Here is a 21,663-nt window from a genome sequence, read left to right as displayed (position 1 = left end):
GTGTGCTGGCTGGCGCTTGTGTTGTGACTTTTTGACATTAAAAATTTGTGCGTTGTTGTTGACTGGGCATGTACATAAAGTGCTGGCTTAAAGCAAATGCATATACCTATATTACTATAGACGATTTGTATTTTGTATTTTGTGTATTCAAGTGCTGGCTTGCCTCGTTAGCAGAGCACTTGCATTTCTCTCCCTGCCTCTTCCGTTTGGCGTGTTTAAATATTTTGTTGCAACATTCTCGGCTGCCACATAAATTGGCAAAAATCAACTCACAAAATGCCACCACCCTCAATGGCATATCAATTTCATTTGGCTTTTCATAGCCGATATTTCGCATATATTTGCCAATTTATTTTACACTTTTGCAGCTGCTGCTGCTGCTATGGAAATTGCCATCCGCTTTAAGTTCTACTCAGAAAATTGATAGGTGGCTTGCCGGCCGCACAGAATTTAAATAATACTGAAAACCACAAAAAAGTTTTCGCCAGTGCAAACTGCATAAAGCACAAAAAGTGTATACGGATACCCTTGAGCTGCTGGCCCAAAAGCTATTTATTTGTATGCCCAGCTAAAAGTCGAAAATAGCACAAAGTTAAAGTTCAGGCAAGATTCTTCAGGCCCTGCTGACCGACGAATGATTATGCAATGGATGGCCAATACTCTCAGATTGGCAACACTCAAACTCAACTGGGCCAAGTGCTGGGAAAATGCGGCAAGGGGCATCGACATCGGCATCTCTTGACCGCCACATGCAAATTGCAACTGATTCCGGATTCAAGTGCTTGGGCAGTTGGGGAATCGATGCACAGTAAAACAAATATTATAAAGAAATAAAGAAGAACTTTTAAAAATCAAAATATTCCGAAAATTCCGAATTCCGAAAAAAAAAATTGAGGCATATTATAGAATTTATTAAATCTCTAAAAAAAAATATTTAGCTTGGATGTAATTAATAAACTGAAATTAGTATTAAGGCATTAGTTTGAAACAAAAATATTTGAATTTTAATATGCACATTTAAGAGTATTAAGTCAATAACTAAAAATAATAGTTTAGAATTCATATAGCAAGTAGCGATTTTGATACAAAAAGTTTCATTTTGATATGTACATTTAAAAATATTAAGCCTCTAGCTAAGAACTTTATTATACTCAAAAGTTAAGAATTCTTGTAACAAGAGTTTCGTTAATTTGAATATTTATTTTTCAGTGCAAAAATGTAAATATGGGCTAGGCAAGTACTAGCTATAACAAATATCGTTCCTTTACATGAAATTCATTATTACTTATTGGCTTGAAGCGCATTTGGTATTACAATTTCTTCAAATATTACCCATTTAGAACCATTTTTTTTTTTGTTGGGTGTATGAAAAACAATCTGGCAAAGACCGACGTCCCGAGATGTGGCGTCTATATCTGCCCCAATCCGAGTCCTGGAGTCCCGACAAGCTGTTGCTGGCCTGCATAATTTATGGCCCAGTCTAGACCAAAGTGACAGGCAACGCAGCCGCCGCCCTATGTCAATCCGTAATTGTTCGGACCGAGTACACACACACATTTTTTGACAATGAGAATTTTCGGCATTTCATATTTCCCCAGCTCGGGCCACATAAATTCGCCAGCTGAATAATATTTTCGTTGGGCCAGCCAGCGTATCCTATAAATATTTGGCCAAGACAAATTGCAGTAAACAATTTGCAACAATTTCATGCGGTTGCGGGCAAAAGTCCTTGGGGCGCCCCAGGGCAACACTTATAGCTCATAAGTTGGAGATTTTCTTGGCCCAAAACGCACACACACACACACTTGACCCGGGCATATGCAAAGTTTATGATAAAATTATCAACTTAATTGCCGGCCAGGGAGATTCCCTAATTGGGCGATATGTGAATATATATATATGTATATATATATATATATATATATATATATGCTGCAACATCGGCCAATAGCCGCCGAGTGTTAGCAAACTTTTGAACTGGTTTCCTTTGCCGGCCAGTGCAGCGAAAGCAAAAGTTGTCTGCCTGCGTTGCATATTTGCATTTGACGTCTCCTGGCCAAATGCTTTCAAATTGGGTTAACGACACTTGGCCAAGGCGAACCAACATCGAAAAAGTGCAGCTAAAAGCAGCACTTTCCACCGCAGCAAGTGTCGCCACCGCATAGAAAGTGAAACTGAACTGCAAGGCAAGTTGCTATACATCCACACAATATACATAGATACAGAAACACAACAATTACACGTCTTGATTTGGTTTCGTTTTGTTTTGGCCAAAGAAAGTGAAGACAAAGTGGCAGGTTGCAGTGGCACCACCACCAGCAGGAGATCTCGGGGATTCGATTTGGAGGAGGAGTGGCGGAGATTCCATGTCAATTAGAGCTGGAAAAGTTACCATCATCATCATCATCATCATCGTCATCGGGCATCTTACGTATGCGAGAGTATAGATCGTTAGACGGATGTGTATCTTTGCTGGATTATGTAAACGATGGCCAAGTATCTATAGACACGAAATCGGTGGAGTGGTCTTTTGATTACCCCATAAAATAATTATGGTTGCGTTACACTTAACCATCGGTTGTGTGCATATTTTTTTTTAGATTGTTATAAATTATTTAGATTGTAAATGCAGTTTTCATTGTTTTGTTGTTTACTAAAGGTGACTAACACAATAATAAATTTATATTAAATATGTGTTTTTTAATAAAGCAAATGAAAAACTAAAACGTGATGAACTGAAAAAGTAACCGCCTCATTTCGAAAAGATAAGACTCAACTTTTCACAGCCTCCTTCACAAGAAATGCACTTAAATACCTTGGCTACTAACTCCCTCACTGAAAACGCATTCAAATAGTTGACTCTTAACCTCCTTCACTCAATTTCCCCACAAGTAGCTTTTGAAGCATACACTTGCTTGATATGTCACATGTTTTCCGTAATTCGAGGCATTAGCAATTACCATTTTGCCTTCAGCCTTTTTGGCTCTCGACTAAGGGGTTTCATCGAGTTTCACCAGTTTGTCTCTTTTTCTTCGTAAATTAAGAGACTTTACCTAGCTCATGAGACGCACAAAAGTCGCAAAAATCTCGCATAATTAAGCGTTCAGGAACTGAGCTAAAACCGAAATGCAAAATGGGAAAGATGCAAACACAGAACGGTGAAACAGCTCCAAGACGATGATTGCATAATTCTGTCTAAGTTGCCACGCTAATGGCAGATCCAGAATGCAACTCCGCAGAGATGCTCCAAGCACACACTCATCAGTGGGAAGTGAAATCAAATGAACTAAGCCGCAACTTGTAAGGTGAGTCGACTCCGAAGTCAAGGAACCCATAAGCGTTGACAATATGCTGGGCCGAAGGGCGGGACATACAGCTCAAATGCCAACGACATGCTAATTATGCTATATTTATGTGAAAAGCACAAAACACCGAGCCCGGAACTGTCTTTTTCTCGAGTGAGAGTCTTTACACGGAGGAAAAGCGTTGAAAAATCAAGAGTTTATAGGAATTGTCGATACAAAATGTCGTTGAAAAGTCAGTAAATCATTTTTGATTATCATAAATCAAGTGCTTAGTATCTCCTTAAGTTTGAACTTGATAGTTTGCCCTTGCTTTGAGCAATACCAATCTTATTTTTTTGTGTAAATAATGTCTTGTTAAAGATAGAATTCTGAATACCTCAACAATAATGGTCCTGTTATACTCGAAATATCTTTGTTTTGTTTATTATTAAATTGTTAATGCTAAATTGTTTTTGCTAAATCATTAAACTATACTTTTCTTATTCCTTTTTCCCCCAGTGCATGTGTGCCGAAGTGCATTGGAGTGCATATGAGGAGCACATTTGGCTCTGCGGCAAACTTTTGCCTGACATTTGCCGTTGCCGTTGCCGTTGCCATTGCCAACGAGAACAGAACGATCCAGCTGCAACGTTCACTTCCCGACTTTGACAAGAAGGCGGCCCATCAGGGCCATTATCATGCGCCTCATCAGCGCCGTCGTCTAACGCCAAAGTCATTAAACTCGCGCCGCAGCTTCAAGTCGGAATCTCCAACTCCCGGGCCAACTGCTGGCCCAAACCCAAACCCAAACTCAAACCCATACCAAAGCAAAGCCAAAGCTCGGCTAACGACTAATTTGCGCATATGACAGGGCGACATGCGAGTCGCTTTCCATGGGCCCAGTCTTTTTTAGCCATTACAGCTCTCGGTTTGTGGCCCTCGGTTAAAGACTGGCCTGCAATGTCAACGATTGGCAGCTCTCGTTCGCCGGTTCGACGACTGACTGGCTGGCTGGGATAGCAATGTGCGTTGGTTTCCCATCCGACGCAGCTCTTCAGTTTACAGATTTCCCATCTCGCCTTTGGCCGGGATTGACTTTAAGCGCCCATAAATGGCAACCAAGCAGGCCCATGACACGTTTATGTGCTTTAGATGATAAGAAATGTGCAGGCCAAAAACAAGGAGAAAAAAGCGAACGAACGATTGCACTTTAAAGCGGGCTAAAATGCTGGCGCCCGCGGCGTATGAGCAACAAACGAGGCGTTGGACCAAACAAATCGTTCAATTTGTTGCAAGTTTCTTTCCTTTTTTTTTTCTTTCCTAATATATGCACACCCCCATCAGCGGCTATTCACTTTTGCCTAACTAAATAATATAGCACGCAATGGGGAAAATGTTAAATCATCCAGGGCAGGTGGAAATTGCCGAGCAATCACGTGTCAGGCTGCATTTTGTGGGCGGAGCAAGGGTTGTTGCGACAGGTTAAACTCATGAGTTAAGAGCATTCAAATGGATGAACAGGCGCTGAAATAATGGGGAAACTATAAGCCCTAAATAAATAACAGTCAGTCAGCCTATAAAATAGTGTTGATTTATGAAATCTGCATTATAAGCGGATCAAAGGCTTAAAGTTAAGCCTTGATAAAAATGCATTGAAATTATGCATAAAAATAATTATCTAGTTGTGTCTAAAACAGTGATGAGAATAAATAGTAATTTTGTTGTATCTTAAACAGTGATGAGATTAAAAAAATATATGCTGTCAAAAACAGGAAATAAATGTAAAATTTTTACAGGCTGTATTCCATACTTTTTGCTTGAATTCATAATTATTGAAGTGAACAAATATTTCTAAAATAAAAAGCCTGTTTGTATCCTGTGAATGCGAAAGCACACCAAAACACAAACACAAATTTTCAAAGCATAGAAATTAAGAAATATTTTATTTTGAAGGGCAGTCTAAAAATTAATAATTATTACCAATAACTATTGGTATTAACTTATAAGTTCACCCTATATCAACATATTACGCACAGATTTCAATTAACTAATGGGTTCGCCTTCGTGACCACAGCACTTTTGTGCTTCAATCGAGTGTCATTAACACCTTTAAGTTGTCGCCTGTACTATATGTATGTTTAGGGTCCACGAAACGCACTTGACTCCCAATCTCCAGTTGGCCCAAACGACAGGGCCTAAGCGATGGGCTGACAATGAATTTAGGTGGCGGACGCGGCGGAAAAGAGGGTGGGAAATGGATGGATGCACCTCCAGGGCAGCACTCTAATTAAACACGACAGTGAAAATGTGCTCGCGCTGCCATTGACACGTGTGCCCAACAACAACAACAACAACAATGTCGAAGACCCAACAACAGGAAAACAACACCAACAATAGGAAAATCAACAATGGCCAAAATCCAGGTGGATGCAATGCAGCCGATAGGCCGTTAGCTCGTACAAATGCACTGATAAATATATATTCTCATCGATTTCTTTTAATTTCTTGATGATAAAAAAAACATTGATTGTCTTAAATGCTTAAATCAATTTAAACTAATGATTTATGAGGTCTAAGTTTTTAAATAAATATATAGTTAAAAAAAAAACCATTTAAAAAGAAAAACAAATAAAATAAAACATTAATTTCAAGATATTTTTAAAATTGCTCCATATTTAAGTAAATGTTTATTATATAACGTAGACTATAATTTGTGCTTTTATGGTTCTAAATAAATAATTAAATCTGTTCAATCTGTGGCCTTACCGATGCTGTGGGAATATACTGCATTAAATCGGTTTCAGAAACATCTATAACTTTTGCACTGTGTAGATATGTGAGCATCGACGGCGGTTCCTCCTGATTTTCCGTTTGCCAACAGTTGCCGTGACCCTGTGACCCTTTCCTTCCCCTCCCGCCCCCATTTGCCAACACATTCACAGAGATTCACGCACGTGATTTATGTGCGTGGGTGCGGATTTTAACGCGACGACAATGCCAAGGAACTGCCACTCCCTCCAATTTGGCGCCTATGCCCGGGACCAAACAAGCTGATGGCAACTTTATTGAAAATCGCATATTTTATGTGGCCATGTGGACGCTGGGCACCAGACTTTCCCGGTCGGGCAATTCAATCAGGATATAATTTTATGCGTAACTTAAACACGCAGGATATGTTAATATTGCGGCACACACACACGCACAAAAAAGATACGGGGCACAGGAAAAATTGTTGCACTTTACGCTCGAAATAACAAAATACTATATGTGTAAGTAACGCGGCGAGCGTGTGTTTGTTTGCGTGATTAATTAATTGTGTTTAAAGGATAATTGCCTCTAGCTTTTATTTGATTAAATTTCAGTCTGTGTGGGCATGTGTATATGTGTGTGTGTGCGTTTGTGTATTTGTGTACGACAGGGAAAGAGCAGGTGAGAGCAACAGAGACCGAGGCAGCGGAATAATAAACCTCAGGTCAACGCTCAGGCAGCTGGCTTCCTGGATAGATTACGCACAGATCAACCCACACCACCTTTCGCATTCAATTTTAAATGCAGTTTCGAAGGGCCACAATTATGCACAATTATGGAAATTAAATATCCTTTGGGGAACGAAAAGTTCAAAGTGAGTGAACTTCCAAGAGGGTCTTAGTAAACTCATTCAAGTGTTTCGAAATCAATATCATTATAACATTTGAAAAGAGTTAAGGTTCGATATAATTTGTATTATTCTTCATCTCAAAAACCGATACTTTTTTGGTTGGTATTATTGATTGTTTGTCAGACAGGAAATGTGTTTGAAAACTATGGTCTTCTTAACATGATTAAGCTATTTACCTTATTTACTTACTTATTTTTTATAACAAAAACCTTATTAAAACATGACTGTGCTACAAAGTTATAAAGTTCCATCTTAAAAAATAAATGCCCAAATAATCATAATAAATGCTGCCTAGAATATATTTCCCAAGCATGTTTTCACTTAATAAACTTAAACAAAGTTAAACTCTTAGCATCGAAAAAATTATAATTTCAACCAATAAGTGCATTTACTCTACGTTTTAACAATTCACCTTAGAAGCCACAATCAATTAGCTGATTTTTTGTTAACCGTATTCCATTTGGCTGGCTTTTAACAACATTTAAGTAATTGATTAATTGCATTCAGTGTTCGACAATTATGACCACAATTTAAGTAAAACTTTTTTCCCCACTCGCAAACTTTTTTGCGACTTTTTGAATATTATTAATTTGCCGTGGAATTTTATGCGAGAGCTAAATTGCAAATTGAATTAGCTATTTCTGTTACGTGACTCGTGACTGGCGACTACTGACTACCGAATGGTGGCATGATGCTTTAATTATGACAATTTTTTGTACGCCTCGAAGATAGATTTGTTCGTTAACACGCCGAGAAGTTGACGTGTCAACTGTCTGCTTTCCGTTAATATATATATAAATGTGTTCATAATATATATTCAGGAGCTGAGCGTGCCACTTCCTGTTCCTGCATAATCGATGTCAGTCGGCAACTTTTATTATTTTTTTTTTTTTTTTGGCCAACAATCTCACACGCACAGGGACCAGCAGCACCATCAGCCAACGGACAACAAGAAAAACAATATTAATAACAAATTTAACCAAGAGCAGGCCGAGCACCCGGCCAAAAAGTTTTGTGAAACAAAATATACGTAAATCTCTTTAGTTGGCTCATAATTATGACATTAAGCGGCGATGCGGCTTGAATTTTAATTGGCATTCCGTGCGTTTTCTATTTATTATGGCTCTGCCGTTTCTTCTCCGCTTGTTATTATGTTTATTAATAAATAATTTCCAGCTTGTCGACGGGGCTATTGCCAATTTGTGGCCATTCAACGAGATTTCCATTTATGGTCACAGTTCGACATGTGTTTTTGGCCATAATCGTTAACAATTGTGGTTTGTCACCAGCGGATAGTAGGGAATATGGTCATTGTGGGCAAAAGCGAAGATGGAAAACTGTTTTTTTTTGGCTCTAAATTTGTTAATTTACAAGCTGTAAAGTCAGATACAATTTAAACAAAGAACCATCTTATTACCATTTTTTTGGTTGGGAGTGGAGAAGATTACCGTAAAGACTTCCCATCTTACCCGTGACCCTAATCGATTTGGTTGCATAAGATGGACATGTAAATTAAGGTTAACGCTAATTGACATTTCGATTTGCACATAAAACTTTGAGTCCGGGATCCGAAAATAAATTGCGGGCAATCCAAATCCAACGTTTTTGCCTCACTCTTTTTTTATGGCCACAAGAAAATTAAATTAAATCTGCGTGAAAATACGGTTACTTGGATGTTTGTTTTTGGTTGTTTGGTTTGGATGTTTGCTTTTTTATTTTGAGCAGTTTGTTTGCCCTTCACACGCTTGAACTTTGAATGCGAGCGCCAGACATAAAAAAAGCAGTTGCCAACAGACAATCGGGAGCATTGAAGTAACAACAAATGGTATTGGTAACAACATCATTTGCCATTTCCGTGCGATTGTCTTGTAGGAGCCACTACCACTGCCCCTGCCTCTGAACGATAACAATCTGAGCCAAAATGTTGCAATGCCAAGCAGTTACAGCAGCAGAGCAACTATGCAAACAACGCACACACAGCGACAACGGCTGAATAAAGTTATTAGCGCATTTAACTGTGGCAGCGGACGTGGCACACTCGTGCATTGTTCACTCTGGCCAACAACTGTGAATGCAATTTCCATTTTAATTACCTCCAAAAGGCAGCAGCAACGACACAAACAACATCAGCCAGCCGAAAGGCAGACGCTCGGCAGACAAGCAAAAGCAAATCGACGCCGGCAGTGGCGCATGCGTCGTGATGCATAGCAAAGGCAGCAATACGAGTACCAGCACGGCAGCAACACCAGAAAACCAGCAACACAGCAGCAACTTTGTCCAACAATGGACAAAAACAACGCAGAAACAACACATCACAACGGCAGAAATTAGTCACACATTTCGTGCATCGTTTAAAATACAAATGCAGAAGGCGAGGCTTACTTTAAAAGTTTTGCACTTATATTTTTAAGCAAAAAGAGGCTCAATTAATTAGTTTCATAATTTATTAAAGTTATATTAAATAATATTTTTGATATCAAAGTAATTTAATGGCATCCTCGTAAATCTCCTGTGTGTTCAATACCTTTTTCTTCTGTTTTTCTAAAATTATTAACTGCGAATTTTAAACGTTTCTTAAAAAAAACATGATTTATTGTTAGTTATAAAACATTTGAGGTTGCAGATATACGATTACTTATTTGGTTAATAATTATAGATAATTGGGTATTAAGACTTACTCATTTCATAAAAAAAATTAAGGAAGAGGTTTCTAGTGCAATTTAATGTTTAATGTTTGCCATGAAAATTCACAAGTTTATTATATATGAGACTTTTTTTTAATTTGCAATAATTTTTGTTACAACGTATCCTCTGTTAATTTTTGACATGAAAATTCGTTACTTAGAGATTTTCATTTAGTTCATTTCAAAACTCCTCAATCCACTCACTTAAAGCTGCTCCACAACTCGTAGTCGTTTGCTGGTGCCATTAAAAATGCGAATAAAAATTCGACTTGTTGTTGGTCGGTTATCACTATATCGTACGAACACGAGTGTTACTTTATATTGCTGGAGACACTTGTCGCTCGCTACCTTTTGCTCGGTTCACTTTTTGTGTGCATTTTCTGCATAAATATTTCAACACTTTCGCTTTTGTTTTGTGTCACACACACACCGAGTGTGGGGAAAATTGTTTTAATTATTCCCAACGTAACCCCACCGCCACCGCCTTCTCCGCCTTCTCCATCGTCGCAGAAAATGCTGTGCATTTTAATTGCATTTTTATTTAATTTTACCTTTGCTGCATCTAATTTGTCGTCATCTTGCATTGTTCGCCTTATTGTTGCTATTTTGTAATCAGTTTTTTTTCGCTACTGTTTGGGTTTCGGGCTTTTGTTTTGCCTTCTCGATGTCGTGTTAACCGCTTCCCACGCACTTTGCAGACATTTCTGTTGATTTTTTCTTTATTTGGCTGTCGTCGTGCGATCGTTTGCGTAATTTTGAAACGCAAGACCAAAACAAATCATGAAAACAATTTCGTCACAGTTGACACCATTGTCTGCGAATGAACGTCATCAGAGTTTATTTTTTGTCAGCCGGAGAATTAATGCAAATTTTCATAATTACTGCTGTGTACATAACACTTTATGTCATTCGTTTAAGTTCATTGCACGTTAATTTATGCATGCCGGTGATTTTTCGGTTTCGTGTTAGATTAAATGTTTGCAAGTAGTATTATGGGTATTTTGTGTACTTAATAATATTTAATCAGCGACATATTGACTTATTTATGGGCTTAGCTCTGAAAATTAAATCTGTCATTCAGAAAATCAATGTGATATAAAATAACACTCTGTGAAAAATAATGTTATATTCGCATGACTGTTTATTTTGTACCTGTAGCTAATATTTCGCCAAGACTGGATAAAAAGTAGGTCGTTGTTTATCTAAGTATCTTTCCGCTTAACGATTTCGCAGCAAACTAGATCATTGATTGAAGGAAACATTAGCTTAATTTATCTCTTGCTATTTATGACACTCTGCCGAGCGTCTTTAAAGTCCACCAATCTAGGCCAAATCAACTTCCGCTGCATCTGCGCAATTCTAGTGACCCAATTTCAAAATCCATTCATTGTTAACCCGACTCGCTGATGTCTGCTTATTTATGACCGACCCTAGTTTTTGTACTGTGGGCGTAGCGATTGATTTACATACAAACACATTCAGTTCGCTCGACTTCTGACTTCATTTGTGCCCGGTTTTTTTCCTGCGTTCATATTTCTTTAAGCAGCTTAAATTTGCATTTTGAAATCGTTTAGATTACCATTTCAGATCAAAGATCGTTTGGGCTAACAATTTCAATACTTGTCGGCTTACACAATCCACTGGCCTCTGAGCCGGCAAACATAATATGCAAAAATTTCACACACCAACTGGTAATTAATAAGAGCCCAAACAAAAAGCGGAGCGCTGCCAGGCTATAAAATAAATTAATTACGACCACGATTTCAAAGCGAAAGGCGCCGAAAGCTCAAAATTGAGAATCAGCCAACTTGGCACTTGGAAAAAGAAGGGGTCATTTGCAAAGGGAGATATTTAAGGTATTTGTTAAGAATGAAAACAAAATAATTTGACTAAAATGCTTCAATATTTAAGTCTCTTTTTATTTTTATGTTAAAGGTTGCTGCTTCATTATTTTCAGCTTTAAAAAATTCTTCATAAGAGAGTTACTAGTTCAGAATAAATTCCTCAAATGGTCATGGTTAAAATATCAAATGATACTTTACCATTTGTAAATATTTTCCAGTTAATACGATTACTGAAGCTTTGCCATTTTTTATTTGTGAGTGTAAGGCCCGCGAATGCTGAGAACATTTTCGCCCCCACACTCTTTTTCCAATGGCCGTGGAAGTAACAGTAACAAATAATTAGCTTGTAAACTAAAAGTCATCATTAATAATGATTACCACTGGGGGATCTGGTGGGTTCTCGCCACCAACACATCTCAGAAAAGCCCCCCTCCCCCGCCCTTTTTGCTTATGTTGTGTGGGTGTCTGATGGCAGATGCCGGCATAAACGTCAACATAATTAAGTGAGCGACTTCTTCGGGCATCGCCATCGACTTTTTCTACTCGGCTGCGATTTATTTCGCATTAACGTTAAATATTGCTTCCTAATTAACCAAGGAGCGCTAGCCACATGCAAACAGTTGGTGGGTGTTTTGGGGAAATGCGGGGGGATCCCGAAAAAGACGCTATAATGACGCCCGACTTACGTTGTATATATACATATATATATATATACAAAAGCTTGTAGGTATCGAGTTTTGCCCTCGATGATGAGCAGGATGATGATGCGTCAATTTTGCGGCAGTTAATTAGTAGCCGACAAAATAGAAAAAAAACACGCGCTTAGCGTTTACAGTTACTGTCAAAAGTTCTTGGCCAAACTGAAGCCCAAAACTCTAACTACGATTTGGCGTGACGCATTACAGTTAAACTGATTTCGGTTTGTTACATTTCTGTGGTCATCAGCAAGTTGTTTTTTTTGACTCCTATATCGCTCCCTGATTGGTGGCTAATGAGTACGAGAAAGATTATGAGTTATTTACTAGAGAAACTAAAGGAAGTCATGCTTAGCAATTATTATTATCAACTAAATATGGTTTAAATTCAGGAAAAATAAGGAAAATACAAAATGGTAGGGTAATTTTCTTTTTTTAAATGTTTTTTTATATCAAAATAATGTCAATATAAAAGGTAATAAGAAAAATATTTCTCTCATATTTTTTTAACCAAAAGGCACTTATTAGCTACTGTCTTTTACTTAATAATTAAATTTAAAAGAAGACAGTCTAATGACTAACCTGGATAAGCTTATTCGGTGGCATTGAAATCAAGTAAGAATCAATCGTTCGTCTTCACTAAGAAGTCCATATAAAGTCGTCAGCAGGAAGGCACTTTATTTAAGGACCATGCCCGCTTTAAGCTTGCCCACTCAACTTTCGCCCCCAAGTCGGAGCCATAAAGTATAGCGACAATGCTCTTAGCCCGACTTTGAGTGCGATAAAAATTGATATATAATGGATTATCGTTTATTACACACACGATTACGCCCACACACGCACACAAGAGATGATGACGATGTCCTTGCCGGCGTCTTTCGAAGGATATGCATATTGTTTACTTTATTTTTCTGGCCACTTTTCGTCCTTTTTTTTTTGGTGCGGCGTACATTTTAATGAGCCTTGGCACCCGCACGCTGCCAATTTGCATGTGCAGTCGCGACGTCCGCTCATATGGTTTCTCGACCCACCGAGCAGAGCAGGCAAACAAAGAAGCGAATAAATAATCGCACAAAGTATTGCCGGCCATAAATATCGGTGGCCCGGGGGGCTGAAACACGGCTGAAGATGCTACTGCAACAGCGGCGACGATGGCGCGATGGAGGTGCAATTTCCCTGCAGCATGAGTCGACCATAAAGCGCCTTAATAAAGGCAGCAGCCACGTCTGCAGTAGCGAAATACACAGGAGCGACAACACCAGTGGCCAGAGTTGCCAAATCATTCATCAGGAGCTCACGAAAATAGCTAAATTTGTATTTTAAACAATAACAGTGTCTCACATATTAAAAAAAATATTTAATTTTGGTAATTCTATGACACACCTAGTGCTGCAAAATTTTAAATAGCATTTCTCCATATCTGGTAAGTTTTAAACCTTTTTTTTTAATTTAAATTAAAGTTTGCCATAAGCATATATATAACCATCATTGTCTAAAAGTTTGTATTACAAATTTGTATTATTATAAACCTATCAACGATTTGAACTCATAAACATTGTAGTACATATGGATTCTTTAATTTTAATTTAATAAACATTTTTTAAATTATTGTTAAATATCTAGCATTTGTAAGAACTACAATATTTAAGCTGCTTTAAATCGAAGGGCTATGCCCGAAATCTTATATAAGAAGATTAAAAACTAAGACGTTTTCCTCAACTTTCCTTTCAAAAAAATATCTTTTTTTTTTAAATACTAGCCAACTTTCCAACACTTTTGCCAACACCAAGCAGCAAAGTAGCAACAACAACAATAAACAAGACGGGCAGCAATTTCACTGACTACTGAGAACTTTACATACTGTGACGAGGATCCAGTCGCAAGTCGCACTCCGGTTGCTCCTACTCCTGCTCCAACGCCCCCGATTCCCTTCCATCTTCTTGGCCAATCCCTCCCATTTGGACCTTCTTGCACCGTGTGCACTGAACGAAAATTGTGCCGCTCAACGCATGTTGCGCACGCTAATGGGGCGTATGCGTAATGGGCGCGCTTATTAAAACTTAAAGAGGCGTGGCCGGACTCATTACCAGCGGATGCAAGGGACTACGCTTACCTTTCAAGGGAAAATGCCGCGGAGTGAGTTCCAATTCTGTTTCTTGGGTAACTGTAATGGAAGAAAAGATGAGTTTGTCTTTAGTTGGTATTCTTAACGAAATATATTTCATTACAATGTCAATAAATGGGTAAAATGTTTTTGATATAAATAATATAAGCAGATAGTATAAAAAAACTTGTAAATTTATTAATATGTAAGATTATAAGTTTTAATCATAATAAATTTTTTCAATATTTGAAAATGTGTATATAAGCAGAAAAATAGTTTAGTATATCTGAACCAAGGTATCTATGAAAATGATTTTTTGAGCGTTTATTTTTTTTAAATATGCCTTAATTCTTAGCTCTTAAAATTAATCTAAGAAATACAATATAAATTAAACCATTAATTATTCCTACGAAAAAAAACTTTAATGCATTCAAATGTTTGCTTTAATTGTGTGTTAATTAATTATTTGAAGTTCATTTATCATTAAATTTAATCTAAGAGATACAATAAAAATGCCTTGGTTTTTATATTTCTTTAGTACCTTACTTACTATTTGAAGTTAATTTCTCTATAAAATAAATATATGCAGTCTTCTGCCCTTGCTTAATTTGTTCAGTGCCGATTTCGCTCCTGCTCGTGTCTGTTATTATTATATTATTGCTGCTGCTCTCTGGCCTGCCCCTTGTTGCCTTCATTTATATTACCCTGGCCTCTGTGTCGCCACTCCGCCTGAATTTCCCGCCGCTTTCCCGCGATTTTCCCAGCCCAGTTTCCTTGGCTCGGGCGCTTTCATTCATGCGCCTCACGCTGCGCACTCATTTACCCTTTAACCAAAACGTTCGCCCCCTTTTTTGCATATCATTTGCGCGCATCTTGTTCGCCCCTTCCCCCCCTACCCCTTTTCCGCCCGACGCCCCTGCGAAATGGCCCCCCTTTAAGTGCATTACAATGAACTACGCTGAAGCCCCTGCATCCACGCCGTCGTGACTCGTAAATAAGTTTTATTGTGTTTGTGTGCCCACGCCCCCGAAAATAGCCCCGCCCCTTCCTCAGGACCCCCATCACCTATCAAGAACCCCCCTCTTCACCCCGTTTTCAACTCCACCAGCGATGCAAGTTATCGCTTCCTTTTGTTTTTGTTTCACGCTTTTCCATTTTTTGATAATTTAGCCAGCTTGCGCTACCCAACGAAGTTGTCTAAATTGCTGGCATACATTCTGCAGCTAATACACGTGGCCAAATAATTGGAAATATTTAATAAATAGGTAGCTCTCTTTTCAAGTTTAAAAATATATAATTTTTCAAATATTTATGCAATTTTCTTTATGGAATACAAATAGTATAAAAATGTGTTGCACAAATTATAAATAAAACATAAAACATTTATAAATATAACCCATTTTAAATTATTTATTTTCTTTTTAAAAATATCAATGCGTAAGCTTATATCAATTACAGGTTTTACGATGTTCCATGCCAAATGACTCAAGCAAAGTATTCTTCCGGACCAAAACTTCAATTTAATTCTTATATTTATCATTACTGGGCACCTATTTTAAATTCCATTTTGTAACTTTTAAAATATATTATTTTATTCTTTCTAAAAAAATCCCTATGGTGAGTTCTACACTCCTTTTAAAATAAAACATTAACCATTTGATTGGTTATATTGTGGATAGCTAATTTCGTTAATTTTTCTCAGTATATTGCTGCTGCCCACTGGGTTGCAGTTGCCACCGCTGATGTTGCTGCTGTTTCTGGTGTTGCTGTTGCTATTGCTGCTGCTGCCGTAGCTTTTGTCTAGGTCCCAGGCAAATGACTACAAGAGTGGGCTTAGCAGGGACTCGAGCCGAGGACTGCCGACCCAGCCATTCGCCGCTGAATTATGGCATTCCTAATATGGACTATAGCTGTTGCTGCACCACCCACCAACCCCCTCTTCCCCACATTCCTCCTCCACAGTTGTTGCTGTTGCACTATTTAAGAGCGAATGGGCGCAATTGTTGCGCGTTTTATTGTTTTGGGAATAAGTGCGGATTTATAGAAATTTTCAGTTTTCCCCAGACTGCCGCTGGCTAAGCTGGCCCCGCGAGAGATTTTTGAATTGCTGTTGCTCTTGTTTTTTGCGCCCGAAAACCAAGAATAATATGCAACAATATTTTTAAGTGCAACTCTCAGCAGTTTTGGCCAGCGGGGGAGTGGGCAACTAAGGAATATTAAAAGAGGCAGAGGCCAAAGCGAGATAGACTTCGACACCAGCACATGACATGAACTCAATTACGGACTACCATGGCTTACTACTACTCCCACCAAAAAAAAGAAAGGTGGGGGGAGTAGGGAGGGGGGCGTGCCAGTCGGAGGTACTTGGCTAAGAGTCCACAAATTACAAATGCCGCTCTGCATGTAAATGTGCACTTTTCTGGCCCCAGCATCAAAATTAATATACACCAGTGTGGCCAGGAAGTGCAAGGAAGATAGCATAGATGGCAGTGGCAACCACAGAAAGAGACAGCTGGCTGGCTAGAGAAAGAGAGGGGGCCATATGGCAGAGCCCAGAGAGATGGTGCAATAATAACAATGAAAATGCACAGAATGCGCCTTATATAAACGACAACAAATTGCCCATTTGGCACAGAAGACGACGATGATGATGACGGTCCAAGGTTCGTTAGCAAAACCAAGTGAGTAGTGAGTAGTGAGCAGTGAGTGGGGGAAATGGCGCGCAGGCAACTCTGGCAGAGAGGGCACAGCAAACCCGTGACATGGTAGACATTAATTGGCTGCCATGTCATTCTGTTTATGGACAGGACTTGGCCCGGCCCCGTTCTATTTTATTCTGTTCGGTTCGGTTCTGTTCTCCTCTGTCAGCGCCAGGCAATTGGGATCGGTACATTAGCGTTAAACGCGGCCAGGAAGGCAATATTGATTATTAAGAGTGCAGTCGCGGAGATAAAGATAAAGAATTTAAAAAAGAAAGGGAGAACACAAGAAACTTTTTAGATTTTGTGATATTATTTGTAGATTCAATTAGTCATCAATAATTATTGTATCAATGCTTTAGAGAAGCTTACGATTGGCGTAACAAGCTTTAACTTTATTACAATCAGATTATAAATTTTAACTTTATTATTGCTTAATAAAAGTAAACGATTGGCAAAGCAAGCTTAAAATTACAAAATTAATATATAAAAATGGTAATAGAAAAAAACGGCTTTTAATTAAATGAAAACGCAAATGTTTACATTGAAAACCAATAAGATAGGTATTTTAAAAATTGTAATCTGTGTATTCTGTGTAAAAATGACGACTGAAAAAATTTGCTTATAAAGTATTTGCGGTTTGCGAGCGTGCCTTTATAAAAATTTCATTATTTAGTTTAGTATTTCATACATAAGCCTTTAATAAATAATTAATTGAAGCACAAAAACTGTCAAAAGTATTCAATATTTATTAACAGAATCCTTTTGAAGGACAGATGCACTAATGCATATATTACCTCCAAACCTTTTACTTTTTATGACCCACTTTGCGTATCAATGAAAAGTGATACCATTCCATTCGTTAATTGTTTTTCCATCAATCAAAATTAAAGTTAACCCCTGCCCGTCCGGATTGATGACCCCAAAAAGCCGATTCGTATGCAGTAACAAGCGGAAAGGATGTGGACATGTCAGCTGTCCAGGCAGCATTACGCATACGCCACATGGGACGGCCAAAGGGATGGCGAAGGACGGCGTGTGTAAGCGTGTGTGTGGTTGCCAGGTAGCCAACAGACTTTGACTCTGACTATGACTCTGGTTTTGGTTCTCCAGGTAGACAGCCGTATTATTAACGCAGTTGCTGCTACTGCTGCTGCTGCTGGCATTTGCAATTTTACGCCGCGCATGTGCCACTTACATGTTTGGCTGCCACAAAACTCCGCTTGGCATGGCTGACTCGGCTAAGCTCCTATCATGTTCAAGTGCTTGGCCCCAAAAACACAAAAACAGAGACTCTAACCAAGAAAGAAACAGCGTGGCAAATGCATAGGGCTTCTGATGTTGCTGCTGTTGATGTTGGTGCTGCTGTTGCTGTTGCTGCTGTTGCTGCTGCATTTCCACTCGAGCTAACCCATGGTGTCACATTCGTCGACGCCAGTCAGTCAGTCATAGTCACCGACTGGCTGTGTGTTGCAATTCTTGTGGTATTTGTGGCATAAAATAAAACCTAAATGAGCAATAGCAAAAGCAAATGCAACTGCAACACCACCGCGATGCCACAATCTCATTTCGCAGACGTCGTATTGAATTCAATGCATTTTCCGTACGACACCTTGAGGTGTTCATTTTCATGCCAGAAGAAAATGCGCTTAATTATGCGCCGAGGCAAAGCGATTCTTTTATTTGCACATATATTTTTTTTTTCATGTTTTGAAGGCCGTAACTTGCAATTGGAGCGCGATGCAAGGCTAAATTCTGCAATTGCAACAGAATCGCAATGGTCTGGAAAAGTTATACGGCCAAACAAAAATATGAAGAGAGCGATAACTTGAAGAGTTATTGCCAGAGACAGGAGCAGTCAACAAAAAATGGGAATCCCTGCAGAAATATGAATGAATACTTTATTGAATATTGTGCGACGTATGCAAAATGATGGCCGGCATTGCTGCTGTTGCCCGTTTGCTGGTAAACCGAAGACCGCAACTGACAGGAAACCATTTAAACTGACCTCAAATGACAACGGCAGCGACAGCCGGGCATCCAGACTCCCAGTTCCAGACTCACAACAGACCCATTCCCATTTCCATTCCCTTTTCCGGAAAATACATGCGACATACAAAATGCAATGCCAGCGATGGTAAGGGGGCCACGAAAAATATCCCCAACCCAGCCCAATCCAACCCAAAACCGAGGCACTCCATAGATGGACAATGCTCTGGGGCTGGAAAATAAAAACGAGGCAACGAAGGAAAGAAACGACCAAAATGGTAGCTAGCCACAAACAAATTGGCAGCAATTTGAGGACCCAACAAAAGGCGACAAAAGCCCCGCCGAATGTTGTTGTAAGCTGCTGCTGCTGCTGCAGGACAGGACAGCAGGACTTTCGCGGATTGTGTGACTCAACATCCCGGAAAAACCAACAGGAGCTGCAACGCTGATGGAATGAAATGAAATATAGAATACAGCTACACATTTCGATTGATTTATATGCTCGTGACCCATCTACTCCCCCCCATCCCTCCCATTTTTAGAGGCGGTGGCTCCATTGCAGCTATGCAAATTGCATGGCTCAGTTATAATGCCATTCCCTTGGACAAGGGCAGCATCCAGGGTAATCCAATACGCAGCCAGCCACTGGAGAAGCTGATCCAAGGCTAGAGAGCTGGGCAGATGGCTTTTATAAGAAGCGGTAACGTGGAATCTCCGGTAAACGGACAACTTTTGATGGTGGTTTTCATTATTCATAAGCTTTGCCAAGAGTAGTGGTCTATTCAATGATATTAAAGTAAATCAAAATAATATCTCCCATTACCATTAAAAAGAAGAGAATTTAGCCATATATCAATTACATTGACTAAAACGGACAGCTTGTTCTCTTAGACGAACAATGGACTTTACCTTTTGTAAACTTTTTAGGGACACGTTTTTCTCTCAAATCAGATCTAAGCTAGCTGTAAAATCACAATAAAGTTTTTATTATTGCAAATCGTTAAATTCAGTTAAATAAACTTTAATTTATATATTTTATTTATATTTCATTGATCCAAGATGATAATTGGCCCTTGGCTTCCTTAAATATTACCTTCGCTGAACAAAGCACTTCCGTAACTACCTCTTAGTTGGTAATTTGCCTTAATTTCTCGGCATTTCCCGTTTTTCTCTTCTTTTCTAAAATACCCAGAACCTGTTAAGTACCCAAGTCTAGTCGGTATTCTTGGCCCTCTTGGGATCGTCCATCTGCGGGTGGTTTCACTGTTAGCAGCGAGCATCTTGGAGCTGCCTCCGCCTTCGTCTCCCAGCTTGCCTGTAACTGCAGTCACAAAATGCAATTTTAGCTTTCAATTGCCCGTGGAAACGGAGTGGAACCACCATTTCATGTTATTTGTGTTGCTGCTGCACTATTTTCTTTGCCATTTTCATTTTTTCTCGGTTCGGTTTGGGTCATTTTCGTTTGTTGCACTGCATTCGTTTTGCCTTTGCCGCACACAATGGCCACGATAACTTTGCATTACATTAGTGTAAGTCGGTGTGGGAAATGCCCCTCGATCTCCGTACCCTCGCCGATCGGTGGACAAAGGAAAACTGGTTTCGGTTTCGCTCCTTTTAGCTGTTGCATTTGCAACAATTGCATCAATGGATGCTGCTGCTGTGTTGCTCTCGCTTTTGCTTTTGCTATTTTTATTTATCATTTTTATGGGCAGAAGACAATATCAATACATTGATTTTTCTTATTGTGCGGGGTAGTATGTTTACGGTCACATATGGGACAGTTAGCGAAAAACAGGCAGACGAGGCTAGAGTTTTTTATTGGTTTTTAAGCAATTACAAGTGTAATAAAAAAACTAATTAAAACAAATAAGAAATCTTGAAACTGTAGAGGTGAAAACACTTAAGGTACAATTTAAGAAACTAATACTTCAATGAAAAAAGAGATGAAAACACCTATTCCATATTTCAAACAATAAAATTTGTTGAACATTTCTGAATCTAGATTTTCCTATTTATTCCGTCCAAATGAAAATACATTTTAAGCTATCAGACAAATAAGCAATCAAGAATATAGTTACACTTGAAGAAATTTACATTCAAATAGACCAAGAGAAAAAATTAAAAAACAAAAAAAAAACAGTTTAGGTGTCAATTAAAATATATGTTGTTTGCCAAAGAAATGCAAAGACTAAAGCTAGTCTAAAAATTATTTTTTTGGTTTCAAATTATTGCATGGAATGAAATTCAAACCATTTTGAGCTCTATAATTGTATTTTTAGATAAACATTTCCCTAGGAATATTTTATTTTTTAAATTGTAAATTCAAGTACTTCCTTTTCTCAGTGCCTGTAACCCAAATAATAGCAATGTTCATTTCTTTTGGCAGCCATCGAATTGGGAAATTGTGAATGCACTTTGAACTGTTCGACTGCATTCCTTGGCAGCTGGAGTAACATCAGCTGACAGCTTTATTATCAAATTGCCATGAGCCAACCATTTGGCTCAATTTACGTCAGGGATCTTCTGCTGCATATCAGTGGTATAGCATAGTGTATCGGATATTTTGGAGTTGGAGTTGAAGTCATGGAGTTTTGGAGGAAGTGGGACCAGGCCAGTAAATAAATCACTTTCGCCGCAAGTATCAATCTCTGACATGTGGCAAAAGTTGAACTGAAACTGAACCTTTTGCCGACGCACAAGAGCAAA

At 38.8% G+C, this 21,663-nt stretch overlaps 1 protein-coding gene across 1 annotated transcript in view; it reads right to left on the bottom strand.

Moving 5' to 3' along the window:
• LOC128257281 (serine-rich adhesin for platelets) overlaps positions 1–21,663 on the bottom strand; it is a 122,039-nt gene that overhangs the window by 59,389 nt on the left and 40,987 nt on the right. Inside the window, 1 exon segment of the mRNA XM_052988234.1 lies at positions 14,279–14,329. The gene's annotated coding sequence lies outside the window, so the exon portion shown is untranslated.

Source organism: Drosophila gunungcola (genome assembly GCF_025200985.1).
Source record: "Drosophila gunungcola strain Sukarami chromosome 3L unlocalized genomic scaffold, Dgunungcola_SK_2 000002F, whole genome shotgun sequence".
NCBI classification, from domain to species: domain Eukaryota; kingdom Metazoa; phylum Arthropoda; class Insecta; order Diptera; family Drosophilidae; genus Drosophila; species Drosophila gunungcola.
This window is presented reverse-complemented; position numbering and strand designations above follow the sequence as displayed.